This window comes from Arachis stenosperma, chromosome 3 (assembly GCF_014773155.1).
Source record: "Arachis stenosperma cultivar V10309 chromosome 3, arast.V10309.gnm1.PFL2, whole genome shotgun sequence".
In the NCBI taxonomy this organism is placed as follows: domain Eukaryota; kingdom Viridiplantae; phylum Streptophyta; class Magnoliopsida; order Fabales; family Fabaceae; genus Arachis; species Arachis stenosperma.
Window position 1 is genome coordinate 36,861,959 of NC_080379.1, and position 15,930 is coordinate 36,877,888.

The 15,930-nt window shown below is 39.2% G+C and overlaps 1 non-coding gene across 1 annotated transcript; it reads left to right on the forward strand.

The window, feature by feature from the left end:
* The first annotated feature begins 8,998 nt into the window (after positions 1–8,998).
* LOC130971453 (small nucleolar RNA R71) lies at positions 8,999–9,106 on the forward strand. Its single transcript, XR_009082672.1, has one exon. It is a non-coding gene; the product is annotated as a small nucleolar RNA R71 (small nucleolar RNA).
* The last annotated feature ends 6,824 nt before the right edge of the window (positions 9,107–15,930 follow it).

A 15,930-nucleotide genomic window follows, 5' to 3' on the forward strand; every position in this document is an offset into this window, starting at 1 on the left:
TCCCATTATTGTGTGGTAATGGTCTGCATGTTCTTTGGTTAAGAACTTCTCTTGATTCCAAAGATTCTTTGAATTATTCTCTTTCTTGCCTTTTGAATTGGTTTGTTTTTCCCTAAGGAGCCATGATCTTGATAAATCTTGGCTTAGTGATCATGGAAAAGCACACCAAACTTAGAGGTTTGCTTGCCCTCAAGCAAAAGAAAGGAAAGAGGAGAGAGAGGAGGAGAGCAAATTCGAATGGTGGGGAGAGGGGGGTGGCCGAATGTGTATTTATAAGGGAGGGGGAGAGATTTCGAAAATTTTGAAGGAGATTTGAGAAGATATGGAAAGAATTTGAGAAGATATTTGATTTTTTTTGAAGAAGATTTGGAAGGAATTTGAAAGAGATTTGAAGAATGATTTAGATAAGTGTTTAATTTTTTGAAATTTGAAGGTGAATGATGAAAGTTTGTAATGTGTTTATGCAGAAAATGATGGATCAAAATAAGAAAGTTTCAAAAAATTTGAAGTGGAAAACAAAATCTCTGTCCCCTACCTTTCTGGCGTTAAATGCCCAATTGGTGGCCATTATGGGCGTTTAACGCCCAGCCAGGTGCCCTGGCTGGCGTTAAACGCCAGAAACCCCTTTATCACTGGGTGTTTGCTGAATGCCCAAGATGCTGTATTTCTGGCGTTAAACGCCCAGAATGGTGCCCATTCTGGCGTTTAACGCCCAAAATGGTGCCTTTACTGGCGTTAAACGCTCAGAATGGCATCCATTCTGGCGTTTAACGCCCAGAGTGCCCTTTACTGGCGTTTTCTTGCCAGCAAGCTCCTTTTCTCTGCTTTTTTCACTGAATCCTTCTGTAACTCCGTAAATTCCTTCAATTTTGCTTATCAACCTTGAAGAATATATATCAAACTTTTACTAAGTAAAACAAATGACCTGTCAATGACTGGGTTGCCTCCCAGCAAGCGCTTCTTTATTGTCTTTAGCTGGACCTTTACTGAGACTCATTCAAGCCTCAGTTTTGAGCATTCCTGCTCAAAATTGCTTTCAAGATAATGTTTGACCCTCTGTCCATTAACAATGAACTTTTTGTCGAAATCAATATCCTGAAGCTCAACATATCCATATGGTGACACTCCTGTAATCACATACAGACCCCTCCACCGGGATTTAAGTTTTCCTGGGAATAGTCTGAGCCTAGAGTTGAAGAGCAGAACTTTTTGTCCTGGCTCAAAGACTCTGGATGACAACTTCTTGTCATGCCACTTCTTTGCCTTTTCCTTATAAATTTTTGCATTTTCAAAGGCACTGAGTCTAAACTCCTCTAGCTCATTTAGCTGGAGCAATCTTTTTTTACCGGCTAACTTAGCATCCATGTTTAGGAATCTGGTTGTCCAGTAGGCTTTATGTTCCAGTTCCACGGGCAGATGACAGGCCTTCCCATACACAAGTTGGTATGGAGAGGTTCCTATAGGGGTTTTGAATGCTGTTCTATATGCCTACAGAGCATCATCCAAGCTCTTTGCCCAATCCTTTCTACGGGCAATAACAGTCCGTTCCAGGATTCTTTTTAGCTCTCTATTAGAGACTTCAGCTTGCCCATTTTTCTGTGGATGATACGGAGTTGCTACTTTGTGGCTAATTCCATATCGAACCATAGCAGAGTATAACTATTTATTGCAGAAGTGAGTGCCCCCATCACTGATTAGTACTCTGGGAACACCAAACCCGCTGAAGATGTGTTTCTGGAGGAATTTCAGCACGGTCTTAGTATCATTATTGGGTGTGGCAATTGCTTCTACCCATTTAGATACATAGTCCACCGCCACCAGAATGTAAGTGTTTGAGTATGATGGTGGGAACGAACCCATGAAGTCAATACCCCATACATCAAACAATTCAATCTCTAAGATCCCTTGTTGAGGCATGGCGTACCCATGAGGCAAGTTACCAACTCTTTGGCAACTGTCACAGTTACGCACAAACTCTCGGGCATCTCTATAGAGAGTATGCCAGTAGAAGCCACATTGGAGGACCTTAGTGGCTGTTCGCTCACTTCCGAAATGTCCCCCATACTGTGATCCATGGCAATGCCATAGGATCTTTTGTGCTTCTTCTCTAGGTACACATCTGCGGATCATTCCGTCTGCACATCTCTTAAAGAGATATGGCTCATCCCATAGGTAGTACTTGGCATCAGAAATTAATTTCTTTCTTTGCACCCTGCTATACTCCTGGGGTATGAACCTCACAGCTTTATAATTTGCAATGTCTGCAAACCATGGAGCTTCCTGAATGGCAAAAAGTTGCTCATCTGAAAAGGTCTTAGAGATCTCAGTAGAAGGGAGGGACGCCCCAGCTACTGGTTCTATTCGGGACAGATGATCAGCCACTTGGTTCTCTGTCCCTTTTTTGTCTCTTATTTCTATGTCAAACTCTTACAGAAGCAACACCCACCTTATGAGCCTGGGTTTTGAATCCTACTTTGTGAGTAAGTATTTAAGAGCAGCATAGTCAGTGTACACAATCACTTTTGACCCTACTAAATAGGATCTAAACTTAACCACTGCAAGTAACTCTTTCTCTGTGGTTGTGTAATTCTTCTGTGCGTCATTTAGAACACGGCTAGCATAATAAATGACGTGCAGAAGCTTGTTGTGCCTCTGTCCCAACACTGCACCAATGGCATGGTCACTGGCATCACACATTAGTTCAAATGGTAATGTCCAATCTGGTGCAGAGATGACTGGTGTTGTGACCAGCTTGGCTTTCAGGGTCTCAAACGCCTGCAGACACTATGTGTCAAACACAAATGGCATGTCAGCAGCTAGCAGGTTGCTTAGAGGTTTTGCAATTTTTGAAAAGTCCTTTATGAACCTTCTGTAAAATCCTGCATGCCCTAGAAAACTTCTGATTGCCTTAACATTGGTAGGTGGTGGTAATTTTTCAATTACTTCTATCTTTGCTTGATCCACCTCTATTCCCTTGCCTGAAATTTTGTGCCCAAGGACAATTCCTTCAGTCACCATAAAGTGACATTTCTCCCAATTTAAGACCAGGTTAGTCTCTTGGCACCTTGTCAGGACAAGTGCTAGATGATTAAGACAGGAGCTGAATGAGTCTCCATATACTGAGAAGTCATCCATGAAGACTTCCAGGAACTTTTCTACCATATCAGAGAAGATGGATAGCATGCATCTCTGAAAAGTTGCAGGTGCATTACACAGACCAAAAGGCATTCTTCTATAGGCAAACACGCCAGAAGGGCAAGTGAATGCTGTTTTCTCTTAGTCCTGAGGATCTACTGCAATTTGGTTGTAACCTGAATAGCCATCCAAAAAGTAGTAATAATCATGACCAGCTAGTCTTTCTAGCATTTGGTCTATGAATGGTAAAGGAAAATGATCCTTTCTGGTGGCTGTATTGAGCCTTCTGTAGTCAATACACATACGCCACCCTGTAACTATTCTTGTAGGAACCAGTTCATTCTTTTCATTATGAACCACTGTCATGCCTCCCTTCTTGGGGACAACTTGGACAGGGCTCACCCAGGGGCTATCAGAAATAGGATAAATAATCCCAACTTCTAGTAATTTAGTGACCTCTTTCTGCACCACCTCCTTCATGGCTGGATTTAGCCGCCTTTGTGGTTGAACCACTGGTTTGGCATTATCCTCCAATAGGATCTTGTGCATGCATCTTGCTAGGCTAATGCCCTTAAGATCACTTATGGACCATCCAAGAGCTGTCTTGTGTGTCCTTAGCACTTGAATTAGTGCTTTCTCTTCCTGTGAATTTAAAGCAGAGCTTATGATCACTGAAAAAGTGTCACCCTCTCCCAGAAATGCATACTTCAGGGATGGTGGTAGTGGTTTAAGCTCAGGTTTGGGAGGCTTATCCTCTTCCTGAGGAATTTTTAAAAATTCTTTTATTTCCTCTGGTTCCTCCTGATTAGGCTGAACATCCTTGAAGATGTCCTCTAGCTCTGATTCTAGACTTTCAATCATATTGATCTCTTCCACCAAAGAGTCAATAATATCAGCGCTCATGCAGTCATTTGATGTGTCTAGATGCTGCATAGCTTTGACAGCATTCAACTTGAACTCATCCTCATTGACTCTCAGGGTTACTTCCCCTTTTTGTACATCAATAAGAGTTCGTCCAGTTGCTAGGAAAGGTCTTCCTAGGATGAGAGTTGTACTCTTATGCTCCTCCATTTCCAGCACTACAAAGTCAGTTGGAAAGGCGAATGGCCCAACCTTGACAATCATGTCTTCAATTATGCCTGATGGATATTTAATGGAGCCATCAGCAAGTTGGAGACATATCCGGGTTGGTTTGACTTCTTCAGTCAACCCAAGCTTTCTGATAGTGGATGCAGGTATTAGATTGATACTTGCTCCAAGGTCACATAGGGCTGTCTTGGTACAAGCATCTTCTAATGTGCATGGTATCATAAAGCTCCCTGGATCTTGAAGCTTCTCTGGTAAGCTTTTCAGAATGACTGCACTGCATTCTTCAGTGAGAAACACTTTTTCAGTTTCTCTCCAATCCTTCTTATGACTTAAGATCTTTTTCATGAACTTAGCATAAGAAGGTATTTGCTCAAGTGCCTCTGCAAACGGAATCTTTATTTCAAGAGTCCTTAGATAGTCTGCAAAGCGGGCAACTTGTTTATCCTGTTCCGCTTGGCGGAGTTTCTGAGGATAAGGCATCTTGGCTTTATATTCTTCAACCTTAGTTGCTGCAGGTTTATTCCCCACAGAGGTGGTTGGAGAAGCCTTTTTAGAGGGGTTACTATCAGCACTCTCAGGTGTCTGATTTCTCATTGGCATTTGAACGCCAGGACTGGGTGAGGAATGGGCGTTTAACGCCAATTTTCCCCCTTTTCTGGCGTTTGAACGCCAGAAGTGGGCAAGGAATGGGCGTTTAACGCCAACTTTTTCCCTCTTTCTGGCGTTTGAACGCCAGGATTATTCCTCTCTGGGCTCTTACTGTCCTCAGAAGGATTTTGGGCAGAGGTTTGGTTATCCTCTGTCAGTTGTTCCTTTCTTGGCTTTTTGCCACTTTGAGCAGTGTTATTCAATGTCTTTCCACTCCTTAGTTGAATTGCTTGGCATTCTTCTGTTATCTATTTAGATAACTGCTATTTTGTCTGATTCAATTGTGATTCTATGTTCTTGTTAGCAATTTTAGTTTCTTGGACCATCTCTTTAAATTCTGCTAAATGTTTTGTCATCAGGTGTAATTGCTGATTAAGCTCAACAATCTGTTCTTGAGGATTAGGATCAATAGCTACTGCCATAGCTTCTTCTTTTGTATAGGACTCATTGCTTGAGTATAGATGTTGATTTCTAGCAACCGTATCTATGAGCTCTTGAGCCTCTTCAATCGTCTTCCTCATATGTATAGATCCACCAGCTGAGTGGTCTAGAGACATCTGAGCTTTTTCTGTAAGCCCATAGTAGAAGATGTCTAACTGTACCCACTCTAAAAATATTTCAGAAGGGCATTTCCTTAGCATACCTCTGTACCTCTCCCAGGCATTATAAAGGGATTCATGATCCTCTTGTTTAAAGCCTTGGATGTCCAGTCTCAGCTGTGTCATCCTTTTTGGAGGGTAAAATTGATTCAGGAATTTGTCTGATAACTGTCTCCATGTTTTTATACTTGCTGTGGGTTGGTTATTCAACCACCTCTTAGCTTGATCTTTTACAGCAAATAGAAACAGTAATAATCTATAGACATCCTGATCCACCTTTTTATCACATACTGTGTCAGCAATTTGTAAGAACTGTGCCAGAAACTCAGTAGGTTCTTCCTGTGGAAGACCGGAATACTGGCAATTTTGCTGCACTACGATAATGAGTTGAGGATTTAGCTCAAAGCTGCTAGCTTTAATAGGAGGTATATAGATGCTGCTCCCATATGCAGCTGTAATGGGGTTAGCATATGACCCCAGAGTCCTTCTGGACTGCTCAATTCCACTTAGGTCCATGATGGCAAAAGGGAAATGATGTGGATTCACAAGTGAAGTAAAAATTTTTTTAATTAGGAATGACCGAAAATAATAAAATAAAATAGAAAAGAAAATAAAATAAAATTTCGAAAACTAAAAGAAAATAAAATCAAAGTAAATTGAAAACTAGATTAATTAATTAAAAAGATTTTGGAATTAGCAATTAAAAAGATATGATTGAAAATTATTTTGAAAAAGATATGATTGAAAAGATATGATTTTGAAAATTAATGCAAAATTTCGAAGATTTAAAGGAAAATACAAAGAAGACACCAAACTTAGAAATTTTTGGAAAATCTCACACAAATTTTCGAAAACCTAAAGGAAAACACAAGGAAGACACCAAACTTAGAATTTTTAAAGATCAAGAAAGGACTAAGAACATGCAAATTCGAAAAATTAAAAGAAAACAAAAGCATGAAATTGACACCAAACTTAAAATATGAAACTAAACTCAAATAAAAGACTCTAAACCAACAAAAATAAAACAGTCATAATCTAAGCAACAAGATAAACCGTCAGTTGTCCAAACTCGAACAATCCCTGGCAACGGCGCCAAAAACTTGGTGCACGAAATTGCAATCACACTTTTGCAATTCCGCACAACTAACCAGCAAGTGCACTGGGTCGTCCAAGTAATACCTTACGTGAGTAAGGGTTGATCCCACGGAGATTGTCGGCTTGAAGCAAGCTATGGTTATCTTGTAACTCTTAGTCAGGATATCAATAATTCTCAAGTTTAATTGCGAAAAGTAGAAGAACATGAAATAAATACTTGTTTTGCATTAATGGAGAACAGGTTGAGGTTTTGGACATGCTCTATCTTCTGAATCTCTACTCTCCTACTGTCTTCTTCTTCATACACGCAAGACTCCTTCCATGGCAAGCTGTATGTAGGGTTTCACCGTTGTCAATGGCTACCTCCCATCCTCTCAATGAAAATGTTCAACGCGCTCTCTCACAACACGGCTAATCATCTGTCGGTTCTCAATCAGGTTGGAATAGAATCCAGTGATTCTTTTGCGTCTATCACTAACGCCTAGCCTTCAGGAGTTTGAAGCTCGTCACAGTCATTCAATCCTTGAATCCTACTCAGAATACCACAGACAAGGTTTAGACCTTTCGGATTCTCAAGAATGGCTGCCAAATTATTCTAGCTTATACCACGAAGACTCTGATTAAGGAATCCAAGAGATATCCACTCAATCTAAGGTAGAACGGAGGTGGTTGTCAGGTACACGTTCATAGGTGAGAATGATGATGAGTGTCACAGATCATCACATTCATCAAGTTTAGGAACAAGTGATATCTTAGAATAGAAGCAAGCGTGATTGAATGAAAAATAGTAGTAATTGCATTAATCCATCAAGACACAGCAGAGTTCCTCACCACCATGGGGTTTAGAGACTCATGCCGTAGAAGGTACAATATGAAATGTGTAAAGTGTCATAAGGTAAAGATACAATGTCAAAAGGTCCTATTAATAGTGAACTAGTAACCTAGGATATACAGAAATGAGTAAATGATGTAAAAATCCACTTCTGGGGTCCACTTGGTGTGTGCTTGGGCTGAGCATTGAAGCTTTCATGTGTAGAGACTTTTCTTGGAGTTAAACGCCAGCTTTTGTGCCAGTTTGGGCGTTTAACTCCAATTTTTGTGCCAGTTCTGGCGTTAAACGCCGCGAATTTTGAAGCTGATTTGCAACGCCAGTTTGGGCCATCAAATCTCGGGCAAAGTATGGACTATTATATATTGCTGGAAAGCCCAAGATGTCTACCTTCCAACGCAATTGAGAACGTGTCAATTAGGCTTCTATATCTCCAGAAAATCCACTTCGAGAGCAGGGAGGTCAGAATCCAACAGCATCTGCAGTCCTTAGCAGCCTCTGAATCAAATTTTTGCTCAGGTCCCTCAATTTCAGCCAGAAAATACCTGAAATCATAGAAAAACACACAAACTCATAGTAAAGCCCAGAAAAGTGAATTTTAACTAAAAACTAATAAAAATACAATAGAAACTAACTAAAACATACTAAAAACATACTAAAAACACTGCCAAAAAGTGTATAAATTATCCGCTCATCATAAATCCAATGGAATCTCTATGGTCTCAGTGTGAGCCTTAGATTCCCATGGTTCCTCATTAGGGAACTCATTGGAGGCCAGTGGACGTCCATTGAGGTCTTCCTCAGTGGCGATCACTGCCTCTTCCTCCTCTCCAATTTCGGCCATGTTGATGGCCTTACACTCTCCTTTTGGATTCTCTTCTGTATTGCTTGGAAGAGTACTAGGAGGGAGTTCAGTAACTTTCTTACTCAGCTGACCCACTTGTGCCTCTAAGTTTCTAATGGAGGACCTTGTTTCAGTCATGAAACTTTGAGTGGTTTTGATTAGATCAGAGACTATGGTTGCTAAGTCAGAGTGGCTCTGCTTAGAATTCTCTGTCTGTTGCTGAGAAGATGATGGAAAAGGCTTGCCATTGCTAAACCTGTTTCTTCCACCATTATTGTTGTTGAAACCTTGTTGAGGTCTCTGTTGATCCTTCCATGAGAGATTTGGTTGATTTCTCCATGAAGGATTATAGGTGTTTCCATAGGGTTCTCCCATGTAATTCACCTCTTCCATTGATGGATTCTCAGGATCATAAGCTTCTTTTTCAGATGAAGCATCCTTAGTACTGCCTGGTGCAGCTTGCATTCCAGACAGACTTTGAGAAATTATATTGACTTGCTGAGTCAATATTTTGTTCTAAGCCAATATGGCATTCAGAGTATCAATCTCAAGAACTCCTTTCTTCTGATTCGTCCCATTGTTCACAGGATTCCTTTCAGAAGTGTACATGAATTGGTTATTTGTAACCATTTCAATGAGTTCTTGAGCTTCTGCAGGCGTCTTCTTCAGATGAAGAGATCCTCCAGCAGAGCTGTCCAATGACATCTTGGACAGTTCAGACAGACCATCATAGAAGATACCTATGATGCTCCATTCAGAAAGCATGTCAGAAGGACACTTTCTGATTAATTGTTTGTATCTTTCCCAAGCTTCATAGAGGGATTCACCTTCCTTCTGTCTGAAGGTTTGGACTTCCACTCTAAGCTTACTCAATTTTTGAGGTGGAAAGAACTTTGCCAAGAAGGCATTAACTAGCTTTTCCCAAGAGTTCAGGCTTTCTTTAGGTTGTGAGTCCAACCATATCCCAGCTCTATCTCTTACAGCAAAAGGGAATAGCATAAGTCTGTAGACCTCAGGGTCAACCCCATTGGTCTTGACAGTGTCACAGATTTGCAAGAATTCAGCTAAAAATTGATGAGGATCTTCTAATGGAAGTCCATGGAATTTGCAATTCTGTTGCATTAGAGAAACTAATTGAGGCTTAAGCTCAAAGTTGTTTGCTCCAATGGCAGGGATAGAGATGCTTCTCCCATAGAAGTCGGGAGTAGGTGCAGTAAAGTCACCAAGCACCTTCCTTGCATTGTTGGCATTGTTGTTGTTTTCGGCTGCCATGGGTTCTTCTTCTTTGAAGATTTTTGTTAGGTCCTCTACAGAGAGTTGTGCCTTAGCTTCTCTTAGCTTTCGCTTCAAGGTCCTTTCAGGTTCAGGGTCAGTTTCAACAAGAATGCTTTTGTCTTTGTTCCTGCTCATATGAAAGAGAAGAGAACAAGAAAATGTGGAATCCTCTATGTCACAGTATAGAGATTCCTTGAGGTGTCAGAGAAGAAGAAAAATAGAAGGAAGAAGGAGAAGAAGAAGAATTCGAACTTATCAAGAGAGATAGAGTTCGAATTGTTGATAGTGGAGGAGTGTTAGTCCTTAAATAGAAGGATGTGAGAAGAGGGGAAGAATTTTCGAAAATTAATTAAAAGATTTTGAAGAAATTTTTGAAAAATTGAAGAATGATTTTCGAAAATTAAAGTTGGGAAAGAAATAAAGTGATTTTTGAAAAAGATTTTAAAATTAGAAATAAAAAAGATTGAAAAATTATTTGGAAAAAGATGTGATTAAGAAGATATGATTGAAGAGTTATGGTTTTAAAAAGATATGATTGAGAAACAATTTAAAAAGATTTGATTTTTAAAATTAATGACTTGGCTAACAAGAAATTTAAAGGATATGATTCAAACATTAAACCTTTCTTAACAGAAAAGGCAACATACTTGAAATGTTGAATCAAATCATTAATTGTAGGCAAGTATTTTTGAGGATGGAAAGAAATTGATCTTGAAAATATATGATTGAAAAGATATGGTTTGAAAAAGATTTGATTTTGAAAAATTATGAAAACTTGAAAAAAAATTTGAATTAAAAAACAAAATCTTCCCTCTTGTATCATCCTGGCGTTAAACAAAATCTACCCTTTTGGGCGTTAAACGCCCAGCCAGGTACCCTGGCTGGCGTTTAAACGCCAGTTTTCCTTCTTCACTGGGCGTTTTGAACGCCCAGCTTTTTCTGTGTAATTCCTCTACTGCATGTTCTGAGTCTTCAATTCTCTGTATTATTGACTTGAAAGGACACAAATTAAAAAAAATTTTGAATTTTTAATGATGAGGAATAATCAAAATGCCACTAAGATCAAATAAACAATGCATGCAAGACACCAAACTTAGAAGTTTGTATACTATTGACACTAACAAATTGAGAATGCATATGAGAAACAACAAAACACTCAAGACAAGAGAATTTAAAGATCAGAGCAAGGAAATCATCAAGAACAACTTGAAGATCAAATGAAGAACATAATGCATGTAATTTTCGAAAATTAGAAGAATAAAGACATGCAATTGACACCAAACTTAAAATTAGACACTAGACTCAAACAAGAAACATAAAAATATTTTTGATTTTAAGATTTTATAAAAAAATTTTTGTGCTTTTTTGAAAATTGAGTGGAAAAGAAAAACAAGGGTTCAAAATTCTTAATGAGAATTCCAGGAATCATTGCAATGCTAGTCTAAGACTCCGGTCCAGGAATTAGACATGGCTTCACAGCCAACCAAGCTTTCAGTGAAAGCTCCGGTCCAAAACACTAGACATGGCCAATGGCCAACCAAGCTTTAGCAGATCATTTCTCACAACAGCAAAATTGATAGAAATCAACAAGCTCTTGTGATGATAAGTTGAAACCTCGGTCCAAAAGATTAGACATGGCTTCATAGCCAGCCATACTTCAACAAATCATCATGAAACTCTAGAATCCATTCTTAAAACTCTGAAGAACAAAATAGAAATATTTTTTTGTATTTTTGAAAAATTTTCGAAAAGTAAAAAGCTTAAACATAAAATAAAATTACCTAATCTAAGCAATAAGATGAACCGTCAGTTGTCCAAACTCAAACAATCCCCGGCAACGGCGCCAAAAACTTGGTGCACGAAATTGTGATCATCAATGGCGCCATCAACATGGTACGCTCAATTGCAATCTCAACTCTTTATCACAACTTCGCACAACTAACCAGCAAGTGCACTGGGTCGTCCAAGTAATAAACCTTACGCGAGTAAGGGTCGATCCCACGGAGATTGTTGGTATGAAGCAAGCTATGGTCATCTTGTAAATCTCAGTCAGGCAGATTCAAATGGTTATGGAGGATTGATAATTAAAAGATGAATAAAACATAAAATAAAGATAGAGATACTTATGTAATTCATTGGTGAGAATTTCAGATAAGCGTATGGAGATGCTTTGTCCCTTCCGTCTCTCTGCTTTCCTACTATCTTCATCCAATCCTTCTTACTCCTTTCCATGGCAAGTTGTATGTTGGGCATCACCGTTGTTAATGGCTACAGTCCCGTCCTCTCAGTGAAAATGTTCAACGCGCTCTTTCACAGCACGGCTATTCATCTGTCGGTTCTCGATCATGTCGGAATAGAATCCAGTGATTCTTTTGCGTCTGTCACTAACGCCCCACAATCGCGAGTTTGAAGCTTGTCACAGTCATTCAATCCCTGAATCCTACTCAGAATACCACAGACAAGGTTTAGACCTTCCGGATTCTCAAGAATGGCCGCCAATGGATTCTAGCTTATACCACGAAGATTCTGATTAAGGAATCCAAGAGATATCCACTCAATCTAAGGTAGAACAGAGGTGGTTGTCAGGCACACGTTCATAGGTGAGAATGATGATGAGTGTCACGGGTCATCACATTCATCAAGTTGAGGAACAAGTGATATCTTAGAACAAGAATAAGCTGAATTGAATAGAAGAACAATAGTAATTGCATTAATACTCGAGGTACAGCAGAGCTCCACACCTTAATCTATGGTGTGTAGAAACTCTACCGTTGAAAATACATAAGAACAAGGTCTAGGCATGGCCGAATGGCCAGCCTCCCAAAGAGGGTTCAATCATAAAAACATGATCAAAAGATGATCCGAAGATTGAAAGATTCTTCTCAAATACAATAGCAAAAGGTCCTATTTATAGAGAACTAGTAGCCTAGGGTTTACAGAAATGAGTAAATGACGTAAAAATCCACTTCCGGGCTCACTTGGTGTGTGCTTGGGCTGAGCATTGAAGCTTTCATGTGTAAAGACTTTTCTTGGAGTTAAACGCCAGCTTTTGTGCCAGTTTGGGCGTTTAACTCCCATTTTTGTGCCAGTTTCGGTGTTTAACGCCGGGAATTCTGAAGCTGACTTGGAACGCCTGTTTGGGCCATCAAATCTCGGGCAAAGTATGGGCTATTATATATTGCTGGAAAGCCCTGGATGTCTACTTTCCAACGCAATTAAGAGCGTGCCAATTGGTCTTCTGTAGCTCCAGAAAATCTACTTCGTGTGTAGGGAGGTCAGAATCCAATAGCATCTGCAGTTCTTTTCAGCCTCTGAATCAGATTATTGCTCAGGTCCCTCAATTTCAGCCAGAAAATACCTGAAATCACAGAAAAACACACAAACTCATAGTAAAGTTCAGAAAAGTTAATTTTAAATAAAAACTAATAAAAATATAATAAAAACTAACTAAAACATACTAAAAGCATACTAAAAACAATGCCAAAAAGCGTATAAATTATCCGCTCATCACATATGCCGAAAATCAGGAGCATATGAAGGAAGCAATAAGCTAACAACCTGTGGGACCTCCAATGGAGCATCATTTGTAAACACATGCAGAAGGTGAGCATCGCGTTGTGACAAGAAACGACTATGGCATATCCCACACCACTGGATGAAATATGGCTATGAATTATGCATATGCCTAAGATCAGGAGCATCTGGAGGAAGCAACAAGCTAACAACTTGTGGGACCTCCAGCGGAGCATCATCTGGCAACACATGCAGAAGGTGAGCATCCCGCCATGACAAGAAATGACTACAGCACATCCCACACCACCAGGTGAAATACGGCCGCAAAGGTTGTAGGTTTCTCGTCGACAACACCATCTATTATCGAAAAGCCTCGAAACAGTCTCTCCATGCTGAGTACCACACTGTAAGCTTTGTCAACCACCATTTATCCTTCAATTTGAGGGTCGACGTAAGTAGCTCGTCGACATTTACCGCCACCTCCGGTAAATGCTATGCACCATCGAATTGTCGAATAACTCGATCTGTGTAATAGAACTTGACGAAGTGAAAACAGAACAGAGGCACCACTACAGTATGCGTTAGCCTCTCTTCGTCATTACGCAACCACTAAAAAATGATATCCTGTAGCACGTGTGTTTCATAAGGTGTCCACCGGAATTGCATAACAACATACAAATACATATTTAAGCCAGCTTAGATATGAGCACATGGAAACAAAATTTACTAAGTACTTTATATGTAAACTTAAATACCATATCATTGTAACACCCTACCACACAGAACTTTATGCTTAAGTCGTAAATCAAAGGTGGTGAGGCATTACGATGCCTAAAAACAAAAGATACATAGTATTCGAAAGACAATAATATACTAGGAGCCTGTGAAGAAAAGGATAACAAAACAACAATCATATCACTCACGAAGCGGTAAAGATAAAAGCATTAGATACGAAAGTAAAAGTGATATATATATATATATAGGATTCAGAATATAAATACATAAGTAGTGCTAGTCTCGACTTGCGAAAAAAAGGCCGGCTAGAAAATATTACACAACCAGAAGTATGAAACATAATCCTGTTTTTCCATACAATAAACCTCTAAGAGAAAATATACAATACATGTTCAGCAGTGGAGAAATATGCTAAGTACATGATAAACTTCAAAAATAAAGTCTTTTTCACTTCACTAACGAGTCTCGCACTCTCAACGAGATGCATCATGTCCTGTTATCTGAAAAATCAACAATTTTCACAACGAGTGAGAATCCGAAGGTTCCCAGTAGGGTAATAGTTCTAAATAGAGACTGTAAAACTACTAGAACCCACTAGGTAATCCTTGTCTCAAAACTCACAAGTTTAAGCCTAGGGTTCTTTTTAATCCAAATAAGGTTAAGATACTAAGTCTTAACCCTTGTCAACTGTCTCTAACCTCAATTCTTTCCAACACTAAGCCATTAACTCTTTCAACATCATTATTATTCATTTCGGTATGAAACCCTTTTGACCTTATCAATTTCAAACAGTTATCATTAATAACATTCAGTCTTAATGGTATCAGTTATCATCATTACTATTCCGTAAACCTCAACAGTCTTAAAGAATTATCAACAGTCTCATTAGTCTCAATACATTATCACATTTTTATATTTCTAGTCTCAAAGTTATTAATAGAATCAAACACAAACAAAACAAACAAGTCAATCACAACAGAGTGCAATTAGTTCAAGTAGTGTAGGTAGCAGATAGGTGAATAAATAGGCAAACTAAATAATTATGCACACCCAAACAACTACAAATAAATGCACATGATACATGCCTATCCTACTAGCCATGAGCTCACTTGTTAGTTATAATGCCAAATTCGACACATCCAGTAGATAACCCAGATATAGAACATATCACGGAGTAAGTGAAACTAACCACAATCCTTGCGTCTACCCATGGAGGTGCTTTACATTGCAACTCGGAGCAAGTGGGACAACACTTCAACCCTTGTATTGCATCTACCTTGGCTGGTGCCTTTCATCACATCCTAGAGCAAGTGAGACAACACCTCAAACCCTATATCTACCCAGGCAAGTGCCTTTCACCACATCCTGGAACAAGTAGGACGAACTACAACCCTTGCATCTACCCAGGTGTCTCAAAATTTTACCCGGAGCAAATGGGACAAACCACCACCCTTACATCTACCCAGGTGTCTCACAAATCAAGTCGTTATCGGGGAATGATCCATTAAATTCATCATATCTACCATACAGAACAAGTCTTTATCGGGAAATGACTCATTAAATTCATCATGTCTACCCCCCACATCGAATATAATCATTATCAATCATAAACACGCAAGTGACATAACACCCAAACCTTACCATGCAAGTGAGATAAATCTCTGTCCTTGTCAATCCAGCCATTCATGCCATAAATAATCAACAGCAATGTCTTTTAGCAATTTCATAAGTTATTATACTCATTAACACCAATTTGTTATTAAGTCATCAATTCCATTATCTCTTGAGTGGGATAATACCTCCATCCTCAATGTGGGTGAGATAAAACCACCATCTCCACATAGTAGTCTATGCACTGAGTAAGCGGGATGACACCATTGTCCTTGCCAAATAAGAAATCAATATTACATCTTAAACCAATTTACAATTCCATCAAGTTTTAGAAGATGCAACCTAACATAACCCAATTTATTTATTAACTACTAAATCTCATTATTCTGTGAGTGGGATGAAACCATCGTCCTCACCGCGGACAGGATAAAACCACTATCTCCGCAATATTTCCTCCGGTTAACTAATTGTTTATCTGGAAATAATTCAATTTAACTCATTGGACTTAGCCACACTCTATCCAAAGCTTAAAAATGAGTTATCAAACTTTATTTTAG